The sequence below is a fragment of the Phodopus roborovskii genome, unplaced genomic scaffold (assembly GCF_943737965.1).
Source record: "Phodopus roborovskii unplaced genomic scaffold, PHOROB, whole genome shotgun sequence".
Classification (NCBI taxonomy): domain Eukaryota; kingdom Metazoa; phylum Chordata; class Mammalia; order Rodentia; family Cricetidae; genus Phodopus; species Phodopus roborovskii.
The window spans coordinates 3,813,396-3,823,337 of NW_026126611.1; the positions used below are offsets into that span (position 1 = coordinate 3,813,396).

Consider the following 9,942-nt stretch of genomic DNA (forward strand, 5'->3'; position numbering starts at 1 on the left):
AGTGCCTGGCCCAGGTTCATCTTCCGGAGGTGACAGCTGAGCAGACAGAGAGCAAGGCTGATGGCTGACCGAGTCTGTGCCTCTCCCGTTGGCCACCCAAACCTGAAGCTGTACTAAGGCTGACATCAGCAAGTGCTCCAGCGAGAGCTGCTGGAGGCGGGTGGACCAGTGAGTAAAGGAGAAGAGAGGAGGAGCTCCAGCTGGATCCACACATCTCGCCTTCAACAGACAGTCGGCTTCCCTGGGAGAGGATACTCTGCTTCTCCCACACGGTGGTGATTATGCACCCAGTTCCTGTGTTGCTGTGAGCCATGGAGGAATGGGCCTGGTACCCCCTACACTGAATGAGCAGCCTATTTTCTCTACTGTACAATAACCTTCCGAGTCTTAAATGTTTCTTTATTTTGTGCAGTTCGCTGTTTCAATGGTTTTTATTCGTGACTTGTCAGGTGTTTCATGTTTCCTGTTCATTGTATTCCGGTCCCTACCACGAGTCTAAATTCAACCCATTCAATCAGAAGGTCCCCAACACCAGGCTGTGTGGATTGACTCAGAGTTGTAAAGGCAACAGACATTTCAAAGCACAGAAAAACTGTATTGCGTTCCTGTCTATACAAAATAACGGAGGCCAGTATGTTTGTTTGTTTGTTTGTTTTTCAGGAGAGATTATAGCTAGATGATGATGGGTGATAAACTGTTATACTAGACATAGAAAGACTCCAAGATAAGAATGCCATATGATTAATACATGATTGATAGGTAAATAAATTATAGAGTGATAAGTAGGTAAGCAAATAGATAATAGGTAGGTCATAGGTAGATTGACCGATAACAAATGCTAGATGATAGACAAGCAGATAGATGATAGAGTAGACTTGAACCAATGGCAACTAAATGCAGACTTACTACACTCATTAAACACTGGCTTTTCTATACCTAGTGGTGTCTGGATTTTTGTGCTGTGTCTGCCCTATGCCACCTGACCCAGTTTTGCCAAAAGTGAAGCCTGTGGGAAATAAAGTGACTACTGTCCCTCTCACAGGGGTCACTGGGACAGAGGCACCTCAAGTCCTCGGCAAAGTTGCTGCGTTGTACTATGCCATATTATAATTCTCTCTCTCTCCCTCTCTCTCTCTCTCTCTGTCTCTCTCTCTCTCTCTCTCTCCCCCTCCCTCTCTTTCTCTCTCTGTGTTAATTTCCCAACCCCCATGCTTCAGTTTTTACTTACTCCAACTTTCTTTCTCTATCCAACATTATCTTAGTCTCCTCTGTAATTTTCTCTCCCAGCAGCCCCATTCAGAACCTATCGCCTCCTAGAAGCTGGACGCCAGCCACCATCCTCTGAACTGGCATCCACTTTACAATGGGGGGGGGGTGTCCTGCCCAGTCTGACAGATAATCATACAGCAGGGTTTTGGGGCTCTCCCTTCACACACAATCTGCTCAACCCCCTTGCCCAGAACTTGTCTCTGACCTCACCACCCCCCCATGGCTTCACGGTAACTCTCCAGATCTTGCATTCCCACAGTTTTTAGAGGTTCGCAGGCATATCCTGATCTGAGGCCTGTGGACCACTCCCATCCCGGGGTAGCTGTAAATGTGACCACTAATACATTGTAATCTCAAATGCTTGGACACATCCACAAGAATTCCGGGGATTCACTTCACAGGAGAATGTGGGGCAGCTCACCACGTTTCTCGAATTCCTCTTGATATTTAAGTATGTTCCCATTTGGTCTGTTTCTCATTAACTGTGTATGGTCCCTCCGAGTGCCCCTGCTTGGCATGTACCAGGCTTACCTCGATGTCTACTCTAGTTTCCATCCTGTCCCTTATACGCAACCGCAGCACTTGGTTCCAGGGACAGCCGGACATTAACCAGTGACATTATTTAAATAATCCCTCACCCTAATAACTTAGTAAACAAAGGCAATTTTAAAAGAACCTAAAAGCCAGGTGTAAACCTTCTAGGATACTTATGGTATACGTTTCCGCATGGGGGAGATGGGCAGCACTCCCCCATGCGGAAACGTATACCATAAGTATTTGCTAACTTGAAAGCACAGTATTTGCTAACTTGAAAGCTGTTTTTGTCCCATGTGACTTACAGAGTTGGAGAAACACAGAGCTCACTTCCATCTGAAAGGCCCAGACAATAGAGGCCATTGCGCTTAGGGCCACCTCGCCCCTGTTATAACTACTTAACGTCTACCAGGATGCAGCTGTCGTAGACAGGGTGGAGAAAGAATGCACAGAGCTACACAAACAGGCCAGCCGCCCAGATGGAGCCTACTCTGCTGCCCCTGCTTTGAGTTAACGGGGGAGCCACCACTCAGGCAGAGAGCCACAGAAGGCTACACGAAATGGCCCCACAGGCCCTGAAACAATGCCACCTCACATTCAGATGGAGCTCCCGCCTGAAGGACAGCCGCCGCTGTGGAAGTCGTCAGAGGTGACATTTTAAAAGAATCCCAGGACTGAGTTTTCTAGCCCAATGGTAGAGATTTCTCTGCCAGATAAGAGGTTCTGAGTTTGATTTCCAGCATGGAAAGGAGGGACGGTGGGAGGGAGAGAAATATCTTCATCAAAGAGAATCGCAGAGAAGACACCAGACCTTGGATAGAGAGAGCTCACTATGCTGTGACCGGTAGCCTCATGAAAGGGTGGAGACCATTGATACGGAGTTTATGGAGATAAAGGACTTAGTAGCTGAGGTTGGAACCTGAGGCCTGGGAGCTGGAGCTCTGCCTCCCCCACTGTGCTGGGCTGTCCTGGTACTTTCCACACCTTTAGGACCCCCTCTCTGCCTCCTGTGCATCCATCACACTGCCTGCATCCTCACTAAAGTGAGTTCCTCAGCACACCAACACTAGCCGAGTTTTTGCATTTGCATGCACATTTCTCTCTCTCTTTCTCTCCCTCTCTCTCTTGCTCTCTCTCTCCCTCTCTTGCATTCTCTCTCCCCCTCCCTCTCTTGCTTCCTCTCTCCTTCTCCCTCCCTCCCCCCCCCCTCTGCAACATCCCTGTAAAACGCCCTACCCGATACTGCTTTCATTCAGCAGACAAGGGACCTGAGTGAAAATCAAGGAGTTAATAACTTGCAGCAGTCACATGACCAGAAACTTGCAAAGCCCACCTGCTGGATCTGATCCACAGCCCTGTCACCCAAAGCCCCATCCCCCAACTAGCAAAACTGAAGTGTCTCTCCTTTATTTTCAATGTGAATGCTGAGCAGAGAGGACCAGGCCCCTGTCAGCATCTGGGGCCATCGTGAGCAGCTTGACTGTTACCACAAATAGCTGATGACAGGAAACCAAGTCAGCCTTGCCCTTACCAGTTGCCCATCTGCTGTGTCCAGAGCTGCAGAATCTAGTGAACAGCTGAGCGACCCCCGCCCCGAACTTTCAATGTATGTATAGGTCATTGTCACTCCAGGCTTTTACATTCAGTTTTGTAAGCTTTTATTATATATATATTACTTTTCCCACGAGGAGACTGCAGAAGAAGCTGGCTGGAGGGCACGCAAACCTCATCCTGGAACTACTTGTCTTTCTTCTCGAAAACAATCTCCTCCAGAACAGCTTTGTGCTCAGACACTGGCAGAGGCTGAAATCTGCACAGATGCCAGAACAAAATGCAATGTAAAACTAAATATCTCAGGAAAAACCTATCCACTCCCTGAAACCCGCGGTGGGCAAGGCTTCCTCAGTCTCGCAGAGGGCCACTGCTCTTCCTGGCCTCTATCTGCAGTTATGAACACACAAGGTCAGGGAGTAAACAAAAACACACCGTCCTGAGGGAAACGGCAGGGGCACAGCTACATTTCCAGGATGCATGAGGGTCACCCCCGCCCCGCCAGCCCTGAACTACCACACTGGGAGTGGGTGTCCCAAGCCTGGTCCTCTCGGGTGTCCCAAAGTCCAGGGAGACTCTCTAGGGATTGAGTGTCAGTAAGTTCAGAAGATATTTCCAGAGCGAAGGTGGAGTGCAAGCTTCTGCTTCCAGTGCAAAATCAAACCCAGTGAAACTGCACTGAGCCTATCTATGGCTGTCAACACTAGGTACACCCAGAACCGCCACGAGCTGAGATCGGCCTCTGTCGGGCTTGGAGCACAAGCTTCCTCCCTCTCTAGACCTCAGTTCCTCAACGTGGCCCAGAGCTGTAGTCTTAGTCATAAGAACAATTTCCAAAAAAAAAAAAAAAAAAAGTTTAGATACAGAGCCCTGGAAACATACACTAATTGAATTGAAGGGCTGGGTTTACAAGGTGTCTAACTGCCTTCTGGAATATTTTGCACTGAATTAGAGAAAACTACTGTGAGGACTCGGGCATTACGCTGGCCTGTCCCTGTCACCTGGCAGAATGCACTCAGGCAGAACCCTGGCCAGCCCAGGTGCAAAGGGCCCCTTTAAAAGACCTCTGCCCAGCACCCACACCACCTGCATCTCTACCTGCATCTTCTCCAGAAGGGTCTTTCCGTCCACTCCCAATAGCGTGGGCTGAGCTGTCAACAAAAAGAAAGCCACAGAGACAGCGATGGCAGAGAGAGTGTGACAGTGACACATGAGAATCAGCAGGCTGGACTACAGAACCTTCAAGGCGGCCGGCTGCTCGGCAGCTGCAGAAGCCACTGCTTTAGAGTAGCCAAGGCAAACAGAAAAGGGACCATGCGCGAAAGCAAGGTCGGGGACGAAAGGGTCTATTTATTTGGCTTACACCTTCTTCGGTATCACTGCTCATCACTGAAGGAAGTCAGGATGAGAACTCGAACAGGGCAGGGACCTGGAGGCAGGAGCTGATGCAGAGGCCATGGAGGGGAGCTGCCTACTGGCTCGCTCAGCCTTCTTTCTTATACAACCCAGGACCACCAGCCCAGGGATGGCGCCACCCACGATGGACTGGGACCTTCCCCCATCAATCATTAATTTAGAAAATGCTCTACTGGTTTGCCTACAGCCTGATCTTGTGGAGGCAATTTTTCTTTCTGATTGGAAGTTCTCTCATCGCGGATGACTATAGTTTGCGTCTTTGCGTCAAGTTGACATGAAACTATCCAGGGCAGCCATGGAAATAGGAAGCTGACAAGAGAGAGGCCTAGAGCAGAGGTTGAAGACAGGTGAACCCAGAGAAAAAGAGTGACAGGCCCCAGTCACTGGAAAATTCTAGGTAGTTGTCAGACCCTCAGGGCCAAGCGTTGTAATGCTGGCTCATGTTAAGGAAACCCAATTTTAAACCTACACAAAATCAGAGGCACTGAGTGCTGTCAAGGCTGAGGTGTCCTGACACCTAGGCCTGCCCTGAAGCTGTTAATCAACCTCAGCCAAGTGCTCAGGAATCTCCATTTTCTGTCCCCACAAGCCATGGCATTTTAAGTCCAATGGACCTGACATCCAAGGTCCACAAGAGGACTGGAACACAAGAGGCTACCGCCCACTGCGTTCTCACCTGCTAGCTGCTACCTCTAACCACTGCCCAGCACCGAGGGACTCAACACATCGCCACAGACCAGCCTGTGAGAGCTCTTCCTGCCTACATACAAGGTCTACCCAGTAATGCAAATGGACTCCAGTGAGGTGATTGGTGACATCGCCATCTCTGAGTGATACTCTAGCCAAGACCAGAACGATGAAACTGGGAGAAGAGGGTGTGAGATTTATTAAGACTGACGGCAAAATATTTGTAAACCAGCAAAATCCAGCACCGCCCTTACCCCTTGTGGTCTGTTGGACAGACAACCTTGCTAACTCTGGTTAGCAGAGAATAGATAACACACTTTCAAGGTCTTTGGAGTCAGGATGACTTAGGTCAGAGGGTTCCAATTCCAGAATCACCTATGTACGTGTGATATTTAAACCTCCAGTGCAAGTGGTTCTCAACCTGTAGGTCACGACCCCTTTGGGGTTGAATGACCCCATCACAGGGATGGTCAAAGACCACTAGCAAACAAAGATGCTTGAATTACAGTTCACAACAGTAGCAAAATTACAGTTATGACGTAGCAATGGAAATCATTTTATGGTTGGGGGTCACCTTAACATGAGGAACAAGAGAGCTTTTCCCAGCTCTCTCTCCGAACTCCTTCCACAGGTCACTTCTGCCCATGGCTCCACCCCCCAATGGGCGTGGTCAGTGCCACAGAAGGACTATCTCACTACAATTCCCCTTTTAGTCTAAAGAAAAGATTTAGGCTTAATACAAAACTAAATACAAAACAGCGAATAACAAGTGTGCTCTAAGAAAAGGAAAATCGAGAACAAAATGACCTACATATCTAGTCCTAGGGTGAAGGCATAATGGAGTTTACAATAGAGTTGTCCTAAGCTGGAAAACGTAAGTCTAGTACCTAATATATCTAACTAGGAAGAGAGAATAATAGTTGTGATAGTTTAATCTTCAACCTCATCAAGACCTGAGAAGGAAAATAACGATACTAGAGTAGACAGGAAGTGCAGATGGACAACTTTCAAAAGGTGCAGCAAGGACAGAAACAGCAAGCCACCTGAACAGTCACCCTAGGTCTCACAGCAACGTTGGTACACCCAGTTTTGGCTAAGGCCAAGAGAACTTGACAGGCCACAACAACAGCAGGGAGGTAGAATGGCTGTCTTACCCTGACTTGGCAAGGTCCAGCAGTCTTCTACATGTGTCTGCTGCAAGCACATAGGACTGCATGTCCAAATCAGTGGTCAAGGTGGGGGCAATTCTTTGCCCAACAGGCCATTAGCTGAGGCGAGAATGAACTCCAGCAGGAGCATCAACAGTGTCCAACATATTTTCGGGAAAGTGCACGGTGCTGTCAGGAGCAACAGTGTCTCATGTCAATGGAGTACTAATATTAAAACATTTAAATGTCATGTTCTGCACGTCTATGAAGTGACTGAAGATTAAGCATCTATATCTGACTAATCTCATAGGTACAGGAAATATGAGTGAAGGTAATCTGTAATACTCAGGAACTTAGCTAAAAGACTGATTAAAACTTCCCTGAGTAAAGCAGGAACAAATACTTAAACAATGTAACTATATACATACATATAAATCCCTAAAATAGAGGTAGAGTAGAAATGTCAAGACAAGAGGTAGAACTATAAAGGGCAGTATGATAAATATCCCAAATTGTATCAATATACAAATGTCTTGAATACAAGAAAAGTATACATACATAGAATATGGTAAAAATAATGTGCATAAAACATCGTAAGTGGAAATATTTCACACAATATAACAAAATATAAACTTAATTTTACATAGCTTACCACATATAAGAATACATAACAATGTAATCTGTAAAATACTATCTCATTCTTACTCAAATTCACAAGAAAATAGGCTAATCTACCTATATCCCATCTAAACCATACCTTTCCCAACCATTCCCTATTCCTGTCTAAAAGATAAACCCAAGTGTAAGCATCACCTTCCATACCCAACCCTAAATAACTAAAACCAACCCAAAGACGATGACTATTATCCCAAAATTCCAAGGATAGGGAAAGGGGGCGTCATTATCTTAAGGTTACTTCCTGCTGAAATGGGACGATGATTGCTCCAATGGATCCTGTAGGAAGAAAAATTTTTAGCAACCAAATTTCTCAACAGAACTGGCTGTGACATATGTAGCTAGTCTCTGTGTGGCAGAAAATTCTTGACTGTAGTTCTATTTGAAACTCTGGCCAGGGTGTAATAAAAAGGTGCACCCATTACAGCTAGCTAGTCATGAGTTGTCTTGAGCAAAACAGTCTCAAACCGGTTTTAGGGTGATGTTTATAGTTCAGATGCATCAGGTTGAGTCAAGTGGAAACGATGATGTGGGGCCCCATCTTCTTTCCAGAGAGTTCAAAGACTGCTGTTAGAAATCGTTATTATTCCTTGTGGAAAAGTTACACATCAATATTAAAGTAAAATTTTCAAGTTTTAAGGTATGCATTAGGGAAAGACAATAAGCATTAAAAGTATGTGAGAAAATTAGGATTTCAGAGAGAAAATTACATATAAGAAATGAGTCCCCAGATTTTGTTTTATTTTGCCTTACACCAATTGGCTTCTTGATTTAAGGCAGAAACCATGAGTTTAATCTTAACAACATGCTTGAATTTAGAGAAGGAAAGCCAAATCCAACTCCAAAGCCAGCATTGGTTTACATAAATTGGGACTTCAGGAATACTAGATAGCAGAGAGAAATAGATTTCTGTATAGAAATAGTTTACTACAATTAAATATTTTTTTTTTACCATATATCAGATTCTGCTTCAGATGAACACCAGGAAATTCTGCCCGATCCTCTCCTGTCCGAGTCACGCCAGCAAGAGAGCTTTTCCCGGCTCTCCTTCCGACTTCCTTCCACAGGTCACTTCCGCCCATGGCTCCACCCCCAATGGGCGTGGTCAGTGCCACAGAAGGACTATCTCACTACAAGGAACTGTATTAAAGGGCCACATCTTTGGGAAGGTTGAGGACCCCTGTTCTAGAAGAAGTAGAGAGCTTTGCGTCTATTTTCTAGGGGGAATATTTGAGGGAGGAAAGTGTCTTCTGCCTTCTCATTGCTCTACTTATCACCAAGGACCAGTTAGTACTTCTCAGAATGATGTGTCTCCTACTACCTTGGCACTTCCAAGGGCTCTGGGGCATGATGTAAGATGGCTGTTTGGCCCCATCCATATAGATCCTGTTTAATGAGTGATATACAAAAATCATCCTTTTAAATGATTGGGGGTGGCGGATTGAGACAGGGTTTCTCTGTATCTGTTGCTTTGGAGCCTGTACTGGAACTCACTCTGTAGACCAGGCTGGCCTCAAACTCACAGAGATCCACCTGCCTCTGCCTCCCGAGTGCTGGGATTAAAGGCGTGCGCCACCAATGCCCAGCCCCATCGTTCCATTTTTAAGAGGCCATTCCCCAAGAAAGAATGAAAGGGAGAAAAACAGAGAGTGGAAGAGAGAGAGTATTGCCCGTTACTAGCTGTACTTCAAGAGACAAAGGGATCTGGGGTCAAAACCCAACGGAGGGCATGTATGCTACCATCTGCTTGACTTTTGTTTTTTTCTTTTGAGGCATGTGTATCACTATGTAGTCTCAGTTGGCCTTGAACTCTCAGAGAGTTGCCTGCCTCTGCCCCCTGAGTTCAGCTACTATGAAGTCCTAGTTGAGCAGAAGACCCAGTGCTACCCCCCCCCCCGGAGGAGGAAAAAGAGTGGACCTCCATAACACATGAGGTGAAACGTGCCCTGCCTTCCTGGGGAGATTGCTAAGGCACTGGTTACCTGACATCTTCCTTTAAAGGATGTCAGGCTCCAGAGCTGGAGTAGTTGATGAATAACCACTCAGCTGAAGTTTAAATGGGAGCCTTGGAAACCACCGGACCAGGACAAAAACCGAGGCACAATGGAACTAATTCCAAAAGTTTAAGAAGCCAGAAGAGAGGGTGTAAACACTGCTTGGCCATTACATAGCCATTCTAGATCACCTTCTAAGCTTTTTATTTATTTATTTATTTTAAGAGCTCTGAGGCTTAGGCATGTTACAGACCCTTGCTCTCCGAACTCCTCATGGGAGGAAACTACTTTTGGTATATATCACTGCGTGCCAGTATCACTTTAAAGGGGCAGAAAAGTGTGCGAGCGCGTATGTATGAGCTTACGATCTGTTTTAGGTTTGCAAATTTACTACCAATGGGGGAAAGGTTCAAAACTGAAATCTGAGCACTCCAGACACCCGCCCACGGGAAACTGTCCAATGGGTGTCGAGGTGGGTGTTTGCATGTAGCACATATTTCCAGTTGCATATATATGATTTGCTGTTTCCTCCCCAAAGGCACACATATTTTTTGCAGAGACAAAGCAGGGACTCCATTTTAATCTTTTGGCCCAGAGTCTCCGCGTGGGTTCTTTCTTTGTCATTCAGACTGTCACAGTTGTTATTGTCACAAGCAGAAGGAACAGAA

At 46.3% G+C, this 9,942-nt stretch overlaps 1 long non-coding RNA gene across 1 annotated transcript; it reads right to left on the minus strand.

Annotated features, from left to right (window-relative positions):
- Window positions 1-3,450: 3,450 nt before the first annotated feature.
- On the minus strand, window positions 3,451-8,254 carry LOC127237674 (uncharacterized). Its single transcript, XR_007835868.1, has 3 exons — window positions 6,612-8,254; window positions 4,453-4,505; window positions 3,451-3,613 (listed from the first exon to the last, which is right to left on the minus strand). It is a non-coding gene; the product is annotated as an uncharacterized LOC127237674 (long non-coding RNA).
- Between the last annotated feature and the right edge of the window lie 1,688 nt (window positions 8,255-9,942).